At 37.7% G+C, this 16,026-nt stretch overlaps 1 long non-coding RNA gene across 4 annotated transcripts in view; it reads right to left on the bottom strand.

Moving 5' to 3' along the window:
* LOC102900237 overlaps window positions 1-16,026 on the bottom strand; it is a 166,338-nt gene that overhangs the window by 90,479 nt on the left and 59,833 nt on the right. The gene's annotated exons all lie outside the window — the stretch shown is intronic.

The raw sequence follows: 16,026 nt of genomic DNA, 5'->3' as shown, positions 1-16,026 counted from the left end.
AATTACATGATACTAGAAAGTTTCATAAGTTGTGGAATCCTTGGTAAAATGTCCAGTCATTTCCATTTATGCTCCTGATTTTTACCTTGAATTTTCTGATTTTGAGACTGAAAAACTGACGAAGTCAAGAGCCTGGTTAGTTTATTTTTGGATTTTACATAGGATCAGATAGAAAGTAATTTTTATTTCTATTCTTGTTACCATCTTTTCATGGTCTCTATGAACCTACTGCCTCTGCTTTAACAAGTATAGTGAATATTAGTGAAACTTCATTGTTGAGTGAAGATACTGTAGTGATTCACTGACCATTGTTTCTAGTCTAGCCAATGAAAGATTCACAAGAAGGCATGCAAATGGTTGGTCATAGTGAGGTCTGTGGCAAGATGATATAAAGACTTACACCCTATCCCCAGAGTGTTTATAAGTGTTTTTCAATTTAGTGCAAATGTTGTAAACAGAGACAATGCTCAAATGAAGTAAGAACATCTAATGTTCAAAGTATAGAAATAGAGAAAGACATAAATGATATTTGTGATGTAACAGTAAGTTTCAGCATCTGGTCCTAGAGATGGAATTATACTAACTGCTAACTAACTCAAGGACAAATAGTAGTTGCTTTTTCAGTAATTTCTTCATTATCTTATTTTTCTATTTCAAAATTAGAATAAGATGTTAAGAAAGAAATATGGTAAACTACCTGGCATCCTTCAGCACACACTTTTATGGTGAAACTGAGTAGTTTGAGCTTAATTTGAGCACATACCATGTAAATACTCAACTTGTATCTGAATACCAGAGATGAGACAATTTAGTGTATTTTGTATTTCCTAATTTTTTAACATAATTTTTAATGTTTATTTATTTTTGAGACAGAGAGAGACAAAGTGCAAGCAGGGGAGGAGCAGAGAAAGAGGAGGACACAGAATCTGAAGAAAGCTTCAAGTTCTGAGCTGTCAGCACAGAGTCTGACGTGGGATTCAAACTCACAAGCTGTGAGATCATGACCTGAGCTGAAGTTGGATGCTTAACCGACTGAGCCACCCAGACATCCCTAATTTTTTTTTTAACTTCGAAGCTTTTTTTTTTTTTTTAATATTTATTCTGAGAGAGAAAGAGAGAGTATGGGGGGTGGGAGGGGCAGAGGAAAAGAGAGAATCTCAAGCAAGCTCCATGCTGTCAGTGCAGAGCCTGACATGAGGCTGGATCTCATGAAATAATGAGATCATGACCTGAGGCAAAATTGAGTCAGATGCTTAATGGACTGAGCCACCCAAGTGCCCCCTTGGCTTTTTCTTTTAATGCTTTCCACACCCTGCTCTTTTTTTTCCAGCAAGAGCACTTCAGTATTAGAATAGCTGCTGGTATAAATCTAAGAGTCACAAATCAGAATGACTTCTTAGAAAATTAATTCTTTTTCTGAGGCAAATTTTCGTCTGATTAAATACACACCCAACACCTCTTCTCAGTTTATTTTCTAAGGTTAAATCTGAGAAATTTTGTGTCACCCTGACCTGATTCATTGAAATAACTAATAGGATCAATTTCATGACTTACTGGCTTCATGCCTGATCCCTGAAAGGCTTGTGGAATCACCAGGCTACTAAAGCTATCATGAAACCATGTTAAAAATGAAGTCTATGAAAAGAAGGTGCTATTTTTCAGTCTTTGTTTCTAGAAGTTTTCTTTCCTTCCTCCCTCTCTCCCTTCATTATTTCCTCTCTCTTACTTAAACAAAGACAGATGAATGGACTCAAGTAAGTTCAACTATGAAAATCTAGAATGAGTCCAGTGCTGCTATGTCATGACCCTTGTTAATTCCTGGAATGGAAAGAAGCAGAAGTAAAAGCTAAGCACAGATACATGTCAGAAGCATGTCAGAAATTAACTCCACTTCTTCCTTTAGTTCAGAGAAATCTATCTTCTTGATTCTGCTCATATAGGTTTTCTGTTCTGAAGCCAGAGAAAAGTAGAGAGATGCTGGTTCTCATAACCTTTGACTCCATATCTGACTTCATTCTTGGGGCTCATGCTTATTATCAATTACCATAACACTTGACAATTCCCCCCTGCCACCAACCTCAAAGATGAAAACTTCATCCTTCATATCTTCAGTTGATAGACAATCTTATATTAATGTACCCATCACATTGAATTTCAGTCTTTTAATTATATCACTTTCTTTTCTAGTATATTGAGGACTACTTTATAGAAAAGAACATGACTTACTCATGTTTGTGTCCCCAGTGACTAGCAGAGTATCTAACATGGTAGGTTCTCATAAACTGCAAATTAATATTGAATGAATTGATCATTGCATAGATGAGTGGATAGATGGATAGATTCTGATCTCTTATTTCCCAGGACCTTAACATTCTCTTCTGAAGAACAAAGGTTTGATGAATACCTCTAAGATCTTTTTTGGCATTCTGAGATTCTATGACAAAACATAACTCTGTGTTCTTAGTCCTTTTTTTTTTCTCTCTCTCAGCTCAGGGTCTTGATCACTATTGCCTGTACCATGTGGGAGTCTAAATACTCTCTTGCCTATTGAATAATCCTGCACATTCCTGGCTTTGCTGACTTGTTTGGTTTGGGCCTCATCTATTTAAGTCACACTGCCTCTGCCCCTCCTTGCTCCTCTCCAATGAAAACCAGAGAATGGCATCCTTCCAGGAAACGCTACACTAGAATTGAACAATGATTAACTATCTCACAATGGTCTCAACATATATACCATGAGAGAGCATGGCCATAATGTTTTTATCCTTCCAGCCATCCATCTTTTCCATACTATTTTTATAAGTGGGTATTATGTGCTGGATACACGTTATATATGTTTTTTGCCTAGTATTAATGATGAGTAAGTTGAATACCTTCTCTCGAAAAGCTTAGCATCTACTAAAAATAGACCTAAAAATCAAAACCATAATACTGAGTAGTACTGATTACTGTGGGAGATCAAAGAGAGAATGATGAATATTATCTAAAGGAAAAGACAGAAAATATTAAGCTGAGCTAATGAGGAACTGTAAGGAGGTTGATATGATTGGAAGTTAGAGCATTAGGAAAAGGAGCGGTCCAGAGGCTGCTACAGGGTCCACATCACAGCTTGACTTTTCCCTCTCCCTTCTGCTCTTCTTCCTTCAATGGGTGTTGACCTCAACACCCTTAATGTTGACCATTAAGGGTTTACTTCACTGAGAACAGAACCTACTACCTAAGGAGGTTTTGTGTAGGTGATAAAGAGACATGAACCAGGAGAGTGCCATGATAACAACTGTGCTTTAGGAATATCACTTTATTAACAATTTGGTTTAGTAGATCAGTTATTAGATTATTTCCATAGTCCAAATTAGAGTTGATAAGGGCCTGAAATTAGAAAGGAGGGGAATCAAAGGATTGCTACAAGATACAAAATAGGAAGAAATTGTTCCTCAACATAATACAGAGAAAGAGGGAAAAGAAGTTGAAAAAAAGAATGAGACTCGCTGAGATACACAACTCAGGAAGAAGAGATTAATCTTGGGTGAGGGAGGTACACAATAAAATGCGAGTCCTGATGTAGCTATGTTAAGTGTGAGTGCCTGTAGAGTATCTGGATAAAGGTGGCCAGGACACGTGGGGTGGATGTGGATTTGAGTAGTGAGGTCTGGCTGGTAAAAGGAATGCGGAAATCATTGTCCCTTGTGTGGAGAGAAATTGAGAGAAGGAAATGAGTCTGCTCTGTATCCATACAGAAGAGAAAGGAGTTATGAACTGAACTTCAGAAAATATACATACTCAGGGATATTGGTAATGAAAAGGACTGAGGAGCAGTCCTCAGTAGATGGATAAGGAGGACAGAGAGTTGTGAAGGAATGGCAGGCAACAGCATTAGTGGTCACGTAAGGTAAGGACTGAAATGTTACTTGGATTTGACATGTGGTGATGAACCATTTATTCATCTTCTATCATGTTACAAGCACTCTGTGAGGCACAGGATATTTAGAGCAGAATAATGGTAACCACATTCCACTAAGAGAAAAATACCAACAAACAATATTTCTGGGCAGTGTAATATGAACTTTGAAGACACACACATTCAGTGCTGAAAATGGAATTGGGAGAGTCAGTCTAGTCTTCTTGGAGCTACTCATAAATGGAGGGGCACTGGGAAGTAAATAAGTTCTCACCTGTGGAAAAGCAGAAAAGTATTTGGGGTAAGGATGAGAGGTATGAGAAAGCCTATTTCAAAATCAATGACTCATTATCTCATAGGCCCAGAATTTCTTGTAAAGAACTGAGCATTTAAAATACATTCTGAAGTTCCAGCAAGCTTGCCACAACTCTCTGCAGCTTCCCTTCACTCTCTTCTGCAAGGTAACCTCCGGTGCCATTTTCTCTAAAAGCAAATCACACAAGTCACATCTCACTCAGGAGAGGTCCAAAGAGTAAAAGATTCTTCAGAGTTTATTGGCTAAAGCCACCACTTTCTCTAGGGCCTAGTCAATAAAATTTTATGTGTAGCAAATGTAGTCTTTAGTTTTCAACAGCTCAGAGACCATAATTCTGAGTTTATAGTTATCCCTTTTGATTTTGAAGTGATAAATTGCATGCTTACAGGAAAGAAAATTAAAACTACCTGTGGCCCCAGCACCCAGAGATAGCCAGTTCTAACAATTTGACAAATTTATTCCACTAATTATTCTGTGTTTTTCCATATCACAATTTATAGTTTGTGTCTTTTTTTTAACATGTTTAGAGAAGCATTTTCCTATCATATTTTCTTCTAACTTCTGAATGATTAACTTGATTTTTTCCATTAAGTGATGTCTCTAGGTAGCATATACTCTGTTTAATCTGTTACTTTTTTTACAAACCTCTCCTTGGGGCGCCTGGGTGGCTCAGTCAGTTAGGCGTCCGACTTCAGCTCAGGCCATGATCTCACGGTTTGTGAGTTTGAGCCCAGCGTCGGGCTCTGTGCTGACAGCTCAGAGCCTGGAGCCAGCTTTCGGTTCTGTGTCTCCTCCTCTCTCTGCCCCTCCCACTCTCATGCTCTGTCTCTCTCTGTCTCTCAATAATAAATAAATGTTAAAAAAAGTTTTTTTTTTTAAATAAAAAAAGAAACCTCTCCTAAGGGCTTATTTCCCCATAGGATTTTAGGTTTTGATTTTATGCCTTGCCTTATACTCTCATCAGCTGTTTCCATAGGACCTGAGAGATTTTGGACCACTCTGAAGTGTATGTTTGTTGCTGATGTGCTCCAGGGCAAGAGAAATGTCTTGTTAACCTTTGATTTCTTGTAAATTAGCCTGGCACGTGATATACTTTTATTATATCTGCTGACTTAATAATGATTCCAAAGACATCATGATAACTACCCTTCATTTCTGAAAGACTGAGTGGAAAGCATTGTGCCAGGGATCTTACCTATTTTGTTGCTAATCTTCATCACAGTGTTCAGAGTCACAGGTGAGCATTATTATCCTATTTTTTACACAAGGAATCTGAGATTTGATTTTATTGAATCAAAGATTTATATTAAAAAGAGTAACCTGAACCAAATAAATCACTATGCTGAAGCTCCAGACCCATTTCCCTCATGTGAGCATAAAGTCAATGCCAGTTATTATAGAAGCTACAAAATTGAACAAGAGATGGAAATTATTCTCTAAAATTTAGCAATATGACAGGAAAAACACACCTATAAGGATGAATCAAGGAGAGGAAAAGATGAAGCTTCCTACTGAGAGGAGATTATTTTATCTTGGATATCATTTAGAATTGCTGGCATATAGTGGTGATAAAAAAAAAAAGCAGAGGGGCGCCTGGGTGGCGCAGTCGGTTGAGCGTCCGACTTCAGCCAGGTCACGATCTCGCGGTCCGTGAGTCCGAGCCCCGCGTTGGGCTCTGGGCTGATGGCTCAGAGCCTGGAGCCTGTTTCCGATTCTGTGTCTCCCTCTCTCTCTGCTCCTCCCCCGTTCATGCTCTGTCTCTCTCCCAAAAATAAATAAACGTTGAAAAAAAAATTAAAAAAAAAAGCAGCCTTTAGTTGGCTTTTTTTATTATTATTTTTAATTCTCTGTAGGCAATATATCCATTTATTGCCTACATCTTCACAGATTCCTCCTGCCCATCACATATCTTAGTATGCTCTGCATTTAAAAACACTGATTTTAATGTGGTTATGTTTGGAAAGTATCAAATGAATAGAATGAGCATAAATAATGACATCTCCTATTTTAATCAAATATTACAATTTACTCCCTCTATTCCATTACTTGAACACTAGATCTTTAGGCCAAAGATAATGAAAAGAGGAGGACGGCACTGCAATGAGGACACAGCAGTAGGCAATTCTAAGATTAATTTAGGATACTGATTTTTGGAATCAGGTATGTGGAAACACACACATCCTGAAGCTGCTTCCTGAATGTCTCTCAGCTGTGTCCTTTTAGGGGCATTCAGGGTTCTCCAGTGACATGTCATTATATGTATGCATTCTTGTCCCTAAATACCCTAAGCACATTCATTCTTTGGTAATAGCAAGAATAATAGATGCAATTTGTTAAGTACTCACTTTGAGTTAGACACTAATTTGTATAGATTCATTTATCCTAAGAACAAACCTCTGGGGAATGCAAAATAAACTCCATATAATAGCTACTAAGTAGGAGACCTCAGATCTGAACTCCAGGGCATATAATGCCAAAATCATTTCTTTTTCAATTTTGCCAACCCTTTTCTTGATCTGAAACTTTGCTTGAGGTAAGCATTCTGCTTCTTGAACATCTGTTTTCAGTTCTTCTACTAAAGGCATCTGATTTCTCCATTGGGGAATTGCATCTTTTCTATTAGATACATTCATAGTGAGTCTGTCAATCAAAATGCCTCACCACCCAGCTGTCCTGACATAGGGGTGACCCAAGGAAAGCCAATCAAGTCCTCTATCCCTAGATTTAAAATTTTGAGCAATAGAGAATGGCAAGGTCATTGATGGGATTTACTCCTCCCTATGGTGAAGCCCTAAGGAGATTCTTCATTAGTTTATGCTAAATTTCATCATTGGCCTACTTCTGGTCCTTTCTGAGCCCTGTTCAGATTTTTATTTAATTCTGTGAGCTATTTCACAGATTTTCAATAAATTGCCTTTGGCATAAATTAAGTAGAGTTGATAACGGGATATCTATTGCCTGCAACCAAAGAACTTCAACAAATATTGCCTTGTACTATGCTTTGTTTAAAAACAAAACAAAACAACAACAACAACACCAAACAACAACAAAAAACAAAAAACAAAAAGAAAACACGACAAAAAGAAATTAACAATGATTCCCTAAGGGGACACTTGCTTTGTTCTATGCTGCACTCTTACCCTGATTTCTTCTTGTTTTAGGACATCCCACTAGTGAGAGTTGGGGACCCCACTAGATTCATATAGATCTATAAAGAGGGCAGAGGATCCTGGGAGCTCTGAGATATATTGCAGGCTTATAGGAGCCCATGATACAGACATGGAAACCAAGGAAAGAATGAGTAAAATATTTAATAAATGCTAGAGTAAGTTAATGGACAACCTGGAGCCAGGCATCAGCTGTCCACTCTAAATGTCGACTTCTAAGAAAAAAAAAAAAAGCGATAAGGAGATAAACCGAGAAACATTCTCTTAACTATAGAGAACAATCTGATGGTTACCAGAGGGAAGAGGGTGGGTGTGTGGGTGAAATAGGTGGTAGGGATTAAAGAGTATACTTATTATGATAAAAATAAATAATCTTTTAAAAAAGGATGGACTTTTATATAATGCTTAGGCAATATAATTACTTTTAAAATGACTTTAAAATGACTTTACATTTAAAGTTACTTTACAATATGGATTCTTCCAAACTTTAGCCAAAATTTGCTTTCTTTCCCCCAGAAAATTGTTTTACAACAAAATCTTAGTTTAAACTAATTCTTAAAACTGATATTACAGATTTATTGTTTTTAAAGAAGTAAAATGATGTATTTATAAAATTATAGAACATAGATTAGGTAATAGAGGCTCCATCTCTCTTTTTTTTTTTTTAATTTTTTTTTTCAACGTTTATTTATTTTTGGGACAGAGAGAGACAGAGCATGAACGGGGGAGGGGCAGAGAGAGAGGGAGACACAGAATAAGAAACAGGCTCCAGGCTCTGAGCCATCAGCCCAGAGCCCAACGCGGGGCTCGAACTCACAGACCGCGAGATCGTGACCTGGCTGAAGTCGGACGCTTAACCGACTGCGCCACCCAGGCGCCCCTCCATCTCTCTTTGAAGATACCTTGGATATCAAATGGCCCAGATGCATGGTTTTAAGAAGTATCTTATTACTCTAATCCATGTGCCAAAGATAATTTGGTTTTTGGCCAGAGCCCCAGGATTGGTTAAGAAATTAGTTTGTCATCTTGGGGGTATTACTTGTTTACAAAGGATATCCTTTCTAATGAATTCAAGATAAAACATAGCTGAGAATAATTCATTTGTTTACCCATTTATACATAGGTACATTTAATTCATCAGCACATACTATTGAGTGTTTTGCAGAGGGATTAAAGGTGACAAAAGTAAATAGGATTTGTCACCTTAAGGAGCTATAACAACAATTTATACATGCAACAATTTCCCTAAGTAGTATACGCTGTCTATAGCTATAGAATATATAAAAGCCTCCTTACTGCTTTTATAGCTCTATGTATGTGTCCTAAATTATTATTTACAATGCACTTTTTACTACACGGAATTACACTCTCAAGCATTTAACTATTGTCTTAATTATATGATCTACACTAGAATAGAAGATGAAGGAGGGCAAGAACCTTGGTTCATCTCTGTATTTCCAACAGTGGTAACAGTCCTTGGCACAAAGAATGAATGAGCAATGAACTTTACCTAGAAAGTCTTGAGATTCCCAAGACAGATGACTGAATGGCATCACAAAACCTCAATTTAACTTTAAGGGTAAAGTCAATGGGGATAGGAAGACATTTAAGGAAGTAACTTATTTCAGAGAACATAAAGACATGAGGCAGGCAGAGATTTAGAGATTGGTGTGTTGAAGGAAACTAATAGCTCAGGTTAGCAGAAAGATTTGAAAGAATTCTTGGCACTTTCAATTTTAGCTTCTCAAAAGCCAGGATAGTCCCTTAAAAGTTTTATGAAAGGGAAGAGAGAGGAAGCAGTCTGCTGAGGAATCATTCCTGCAGCACTACAGACATTGACTGAGGGCTTGGATTGGATCAGGGAGACCATTTAGGAGGATAGTGTAATAGTCCAGGCAAAAGAGCATGGCCCCACTGAAAGTAGGGGAAGAGGAAATTAAAATTAATGATTCTGTGTTCACTGGAAGTCTGATTACATGGGCCATCTCATTTATAGTACTTTAGCCACTGAAGAAATTAAGTGCTATCAGGCACACCTGCTTTTAACTTGAGCATCACTCAAAAATAGAGCTCAAGCTAAGTAAAATGCAATTTTCTCAATATGGGACATTAGCTAAAAACAAGTGAGCACAGCAGCTCCTAATTGCTAGACTGGTGACTTCTTACCAAGGTGGGGAGATCAGTTTGAAATAACAACAAAACTGGATGTATTGTGTAAAAAAACATCCCTCTAAAGGCAATCTGGCGAAGGGGAGGTCTGCAAACTCCAAACCTGCTACAGACAGTAAATTTAAATTTTTTTTCAAGTTCCTGGGAATAGAACAAATATGCACAGTGTAAATGACATTTTTAATGTTTTTAACACACTAATTTGGGGACAGTTACGGTCGTAATTGCTGCCTTTTGCCATCATCCTAAAATATTTAACTGATAGAGACCTATTCTCCAATCACATACTTCTCAGATCACAGTTAAGATGTTGGCACACAGCACACTGGGGAACAGTGAGGGAGGGGAGGGAATAAAGGCTGTCACAAATCAAATTTCTATTAAAAAGAGTTAAAATGTGGAAATGTAAATCTTTTACTTATTTTCTTTGACTATAGCCAATTCAAAACTATACCAAAAATAAGATCACTCTCCTCTTGTGGCATTATACCATGCTTTCTTGAATGTAAAGGAAGAGACCAGTATGCCAGGTTACTAGACACTGCTTATTTCCATGGGAGAAAGTGAAAATGTGATGTTCCAAGTTTTTTTTTTTAAGTTGGTTATCAATGACCACAAGATGATATACTTCAGATTCTTTCAATTATATTTAACCTCAGGGAAGGAGAGGGAAGATGGCAGAGTAGGGGGATCCTATGCTCACCCATTCCACAAATACTTGGAGGCAAGAACTATATGTATTGCAGCTTACTCTGAAAACAAAGACTGACAGAACAGATCTTCCACAGCTAGTTGTAAAGAGAAAGTGACATCAAAAGGAGTCGATGGGGAGCAGATGCAAACAGGAACCAAATCCCCAGTTGGGACTATTCACAAATAAGAGGGTCATCACAAGCACAGAGGAGTGAAAGGATCAGACTGATACCCAACACCAACATCCCTGGGCACCTGAACTGGAAAGACAAGTCCCCATAATGTCTGGCGTTTAAAATAGGTTGAGCTACACTTTAGGAGCTAACACTCAGCAGGCTCAACTCAGAGAACTGGAGGGCAATTAGGAAACCAAGTCCCACCCTTAAAGAGCTAGCATACTAAATAACTCAACCTAAGACAGCACAACAGCAGCACTTTGAAAATATATATAAAGGATATATACATAAAGGAGATTTATTGACTGAGTTTAGGATATGTGCACGAGGGGCAGAAATCTACAGATTTCTTCAGGAACAACAGTGCTGTCAGGCACCATTTTTCTTGCTTTCCCCCAGTCCAGATAGCCAATGCTTGAAAGCCAGTTCTAGCACTCGCCGTCTACCTTGCTGGAACCACATGCCCCACCTCAGCATTCCCCTGCAATCTGTCCCACCTGACCTGACCACCCCAGCAGACAGGCTTCCAAAATAACTCCTGCCCCGAGTAGAGAGGTTAGATAAACCCACACACCAGTGCTCAAATTTCCTGCAGAAGACCTCTTAGGTGGCTGTACAGGGAGCAAACTTTGCCCTTTGGTTCACCCCTGGCTATCACAGCAATTTCATATTCCCAATTTCATATTCCCAGGCTGTGCCCTGGACTTACCCACCAGCAAGCCCACAGCAACTGCAGCCAGGCCTTTTAACAACACAGTGAGCAAATGCTGCCCAGTACAGCAGGTGAACTGTGTCATTGCATCCCCATCCAATAGCTTGCTCAGGGCAATCCCAGCTCAGTCACAACAGTAGGGAGCATGGAGACCACACAGGGAACAACCCTGGAGTACGGTTTCCTGGTGACCAGGGGGGTTGAATAGGACACAACAAGGACCTTTCTACACAAGACTAATGCTTTCTAGACAGGGAGATTTAGCTGACTACCTAATACATAGAAACAAACAGACGAAATGAGGAGACAGAGGAATATGTTACATATAAAATAGCAAGACAAATGTCACAGAAAAAGAACTAAATGAAACAGAGATAGGCATTATGCCTGATAAAGAATTCAAAGTAATGGGCCATAAAATGTTCATCAGACTTGAGAGAACAATGGATAAACTCAGTGAGAACTTCAACAAAGAGAAAAAGAAGAATGAGTCAGAGCTGAAAAATAATTAAAACATACACCAGAGGGAATCAAGAGTCAATTAGAAGATGCAGAAAAAATAGATCAGTGATCTGGAACACAGGGTAATGAAAAGCAACCAACTGAAACAGCAGAGAATAATTAAAAAATTAGGATAAATTCAGGAACCTCTGTTACATCATCAAGTGTGGTAATATTCCTATGATAGGAGTTTCAGGCGGAGAAGAGAGACAAGGTGGAAGGTTACTTAAAGAAATAATAGCTTAAAACTTCCCTAATCTGGGTAAGGAAATGGACATTCATGTCCAGAAAGTACAGAGACCCAAAACAAGATGAACCCAAGCAGGTCTACACAAAGACACATATTAAAATGGCAAAAATTAAAGAATTAAAAATCAAAGAGAGAATTTTAAAAAGCCACAAGAAGGGTACCTAGGTAGCTCAGTTGGCTAAATGGCTGACTCTTGATTTTGGCTGAGGTCATGATCTTAGGGTTTGTGAGTTCAAGCACAGCAGGCTCTGCACCGACAGCACACAGCCTACTTGGCATTATCTCTCTCCCTCTCTCTGCCTCTCCCCTGCTCATGTGTATACACTCTCTTTCTCAAAATTAATAAATATTTTTAAAAAGCAACAAAAGAAAACAGTTAACATGCAAAGGAAACTCAATAAGGCTATCAGGTGGTTTTTCAGCAGAAATCTTGTAGACCAGAAGGGAATGGTACACTATATTCAAAGCATTAAAAGGGAAAAACATACAATGAAGAATATTCAGCAAAGTTATTCAGAATTGAAGAGATATAAATGTATTCCCAGGCAAACAAAAGTTCATCACCACTAAACCAGCCTTACAAGAAACATTAAAGAAAATTCTGTAAGTGGAAAAAAAGTCCATAGCTAGAAGAAAATTATGAAAGGTAAATGTTTCACTAGTAAAAGCAAACACATAGTAAATATATTAGTCACTTATAAAGCCATTACGGAGATTAAAACATAAAAATAGTAAAAATCAGTAGTATCTACAAATATTAGTGAAGAAATATACTAACTAAACAGATGTAAAATGTGACATAATATACATACAGCAGAGAGTAAAAATTGAGTGCTTTTAGAAATTTTTTGAATTTTTAAAAAATATTTATTTTTGAGAGAGAGAGAGAGAGAGAGAGAGAGAGAGAGCAAGCGTGAGTGGAGGAGGAACAGAGAGAGGGAGACACAGAATCTGAAGCAGGCTTCAGGCTCTGAGCTGTCAGCATATAGCCTGATGCGGGGCTCAAACTCACAAACTGTGAGATCATGACCTGATGCTGAAGTCAGATGCTTAACCAACTGACCCACCCAGGCACCCCAGAAATTTTTTGAATTTAAGTGATCACCAACTCAATATAGACTGCTCTACATGTAGAATGTTATGTATGAACTCCATAATAACCACAAATTAAAAAAAAAAAACTCTAGTAAAGAAATAAACAAGAAATAAAGGGAAATGAATCCAAGCATAATGTTAAAGAAAGCTATTAAACCAATAGAGAAGATACAAGAGAAAGAAACAGAAAAGAACTACAAAAACAACAAGAAAACAACAAAATTGCTGTAAGTAGGTACCTATCAATAATTACCTTAATATAAGCAGACTAAATCAATAAATAAATAGAGTGACTTAGAGTGACTTAATGGATAAGGAAAACAAGCCCCATGTATGTGCTTCCTATAAAAGACTCACTTCATATAGACTAAAAGTAAAGGGATGGAAAAATATATATTTCATGCAAATGGACATTAACAAGAAAAAAAAACAGGTAGGAATACTTTTATCAGACAAAGTAGACTTTCTTTTTTTTTAATGTTTTTATTTATTTTTGAGACAGAGACCGACCATGAGCAGGGGAGGGGCAGAGAAAGAGGGAGACACAGAATCTGAAGCAGGGTCTAGGTTCTGAGCTGTCAGCACAGAGCCTGACATGGGGTTTGAACTCACGGACTGTGAGATCATGACCTGAGCTGAAGTTGGACACTTAACTGACTGAGCCACCCAGGAGCCCCCAAAGTAGACTTTCAAACAAAGACTGTGACAAGAGATAAAGAAGGGAATTACATAATGATGAAAAGATCAATCCAACAAGAAGATTTAACAATTATAAATATCTATGCACCCAATATAGGAGTACCTAAATTCATAAAGCTAATATTAATAGACATAAAAGAAGAAATTGAAAGTAATATAGCAATATTAGGGGACTTTAACACCTCACTTAAATCAATGTATAGATCATACAACTAGAAAATAAACAAGGAAACTGGCTTTGACCTACACATTAGACCAGATGGACTTCACAAATATACAGAACATGCCACCCATACACAGAATACACATTCTTTTCAAGTGCATATGGAAGATACTTCAGAATAGATCACATGCTAGACCATAAACAAACCCCCCCAAATTTAAAAAGAATAAAATCACATTAAGCATCTTTTCTGACCACAATGGTGTGAAGTTAGGAATCAAAAGAAAAGAACTGGAAAAAAAAAAAAAAAACAAACCAAGAACATGGAAGCTGAACAATAGGCTACTAAAAAACTAATGGGTCAATGAAAAAAATAAGACAAAATAAAAAAATACATGGAGACAAATGAAAGTGAAAAACACAATGGTCCTAAATCTTTGGGATACAACAAAATCAGTTCTAAAGGCAACTTTACAGCAATACAGGCATACCATAGGAAACAAGAACATTCTCAAATAAACAACTGATCCTTACACCTAAAGGAACTAGAGAAAGAAAAAAACAACTTGATGGAAGGAAGAAAGTAGTTAAAATTAGAGTGGAAATAAATTAAATCAAGACTAAAGAAACAATAGAAAAGACCAATGAGGGGCGCCTGGGTGGCGCCGTCAGTTAAGCGTCCGACTTCAGCCAGGTCAGGATCTCGCGGTCCGTGAGTTCGAGCCCCGCGTCAGGCTCTGGGCTGATGGCTCAGAGCCTGGAGCCTGTTTCCGATTCTGTGTCTCCCTCTCTCTCTGCTCCTCCCCCGTTCATGCTCTGTCTCTCTCTGTCCCAAAAATAAATAAAAAACGTTGAAAAAAAAAAAAAAAGAAAAGACCAATGATTCTCAGAACTGGCTCGTTGAAAACAAATGTGATAAACCTTTAGCCAGACTCATTAAAAAAATAGAGAAAACTCAAAATCAGAAACAAAATAGAAATAAAATGGACACCACAGAAATGCAAAATATTAGAAAATATCTCAACATAAAAAGTTATATGCTAACAAACTGGACAATCTAGAATAAATATATAAATTCCTAGAGATACACAATCTTTCAAAACTGAATTAGACAAAACTGGAAACTTAAACAGACTCTTTATTAGTAAGGAAATTGAATCAGTAATCAATAACAAAACAAAACAAAAAAAACAAAAAACTCCTAACAAATAAAAGTCCAGGACCAAATGGCCTCACAGGTGAATTTTACCAAACACTTAAAGAAGAGTTAATACCTATTATTCTCAAACTATTCCAAAAAAAAATAGAAGAAAAAGGAAAATTACCAAACTATTCTACACACTATCACTGTGCTACCAAAACAAGGCACTCCCCCTCCCCCCAAAAAAACAACCCTGATGAACATAGGTGCAAAAATCCTCAAAATATTAGCAAATCACATTCAACAATTCATTAAAACAATCTTTGGGGCGCCTGCAGTCGGTTAAGCATCCGACTTCAGCCAGGTCACGATCTCGCGGTCCGTGAGTTCGAGCCCCGCGTCAGGCTCTGGGCTGATGGCTCAGAGCCTGGAGCCTGTTTCCGATTCTGTGTCTCCCTCTCTCTCTGCCCCTCCCCCGTTCATGCTCTGTCTCTCTCTGTCCCAAAAATAAATAAAAACGTTGAAAAAAAAATTTAAAAACAAAACAAACAAAAAAAAAACAATCTTTTACCATGATCAAGTGGGATTCATTTTAGGAAGGCAAGATTCAATACCCACAAATCAATCAATGTGGTTTATCGCATTAACAAAGGAAAGGATAAAAACCATATGATCATCTTGAAAAAGAAAACCAAAGCTGGATGTATCACAATCCTGGACTTCAAGCCATATTACAAAGCTGTGATCATCAAGACAGTGTGGTACTGGCACAAAAACAGACACTCAGATCAATGGAACAGAATAGAGAACCCAGAAATGGGCCCACAAAGGTAAGGCCTACTAATCTTTGACAAAGCAGGAGAGACTATCTAATAGGATAAAGACAGTCTCTCAGCAAATTTTGCTGGGAAAACTGGACAGCAACATGCAGAAAAATGAACCTGGACCACTTTCTTACACCATACACAAAAATAAACTCAAAATGGATGAAAGACCTAAACATAAGACAGGAAACCATCAAAATCCTAGAGGAGAAAGCAGGCAAA

The sequence above is a fragment of the Felis catus genome, chromosome D1 (assembly GCF_018350175.1).
Source record: "Felis catus isolate Fca126 chromosome D1, F.catus_Fca126_mat1.0, whole genome shotgun sequence".
In the NCBI taxonomy this organism is placed as follows: Eukaryota; Metazoa; Chordata; class Mammalia; order Carnivora; family Felidae; genus Felis; species Felis catus.
The sequence above is the reverse complement of the archived record's forward strand: the minus strand, read 5'-3'. Positions and strand labels throughout refer to the sequence as shown.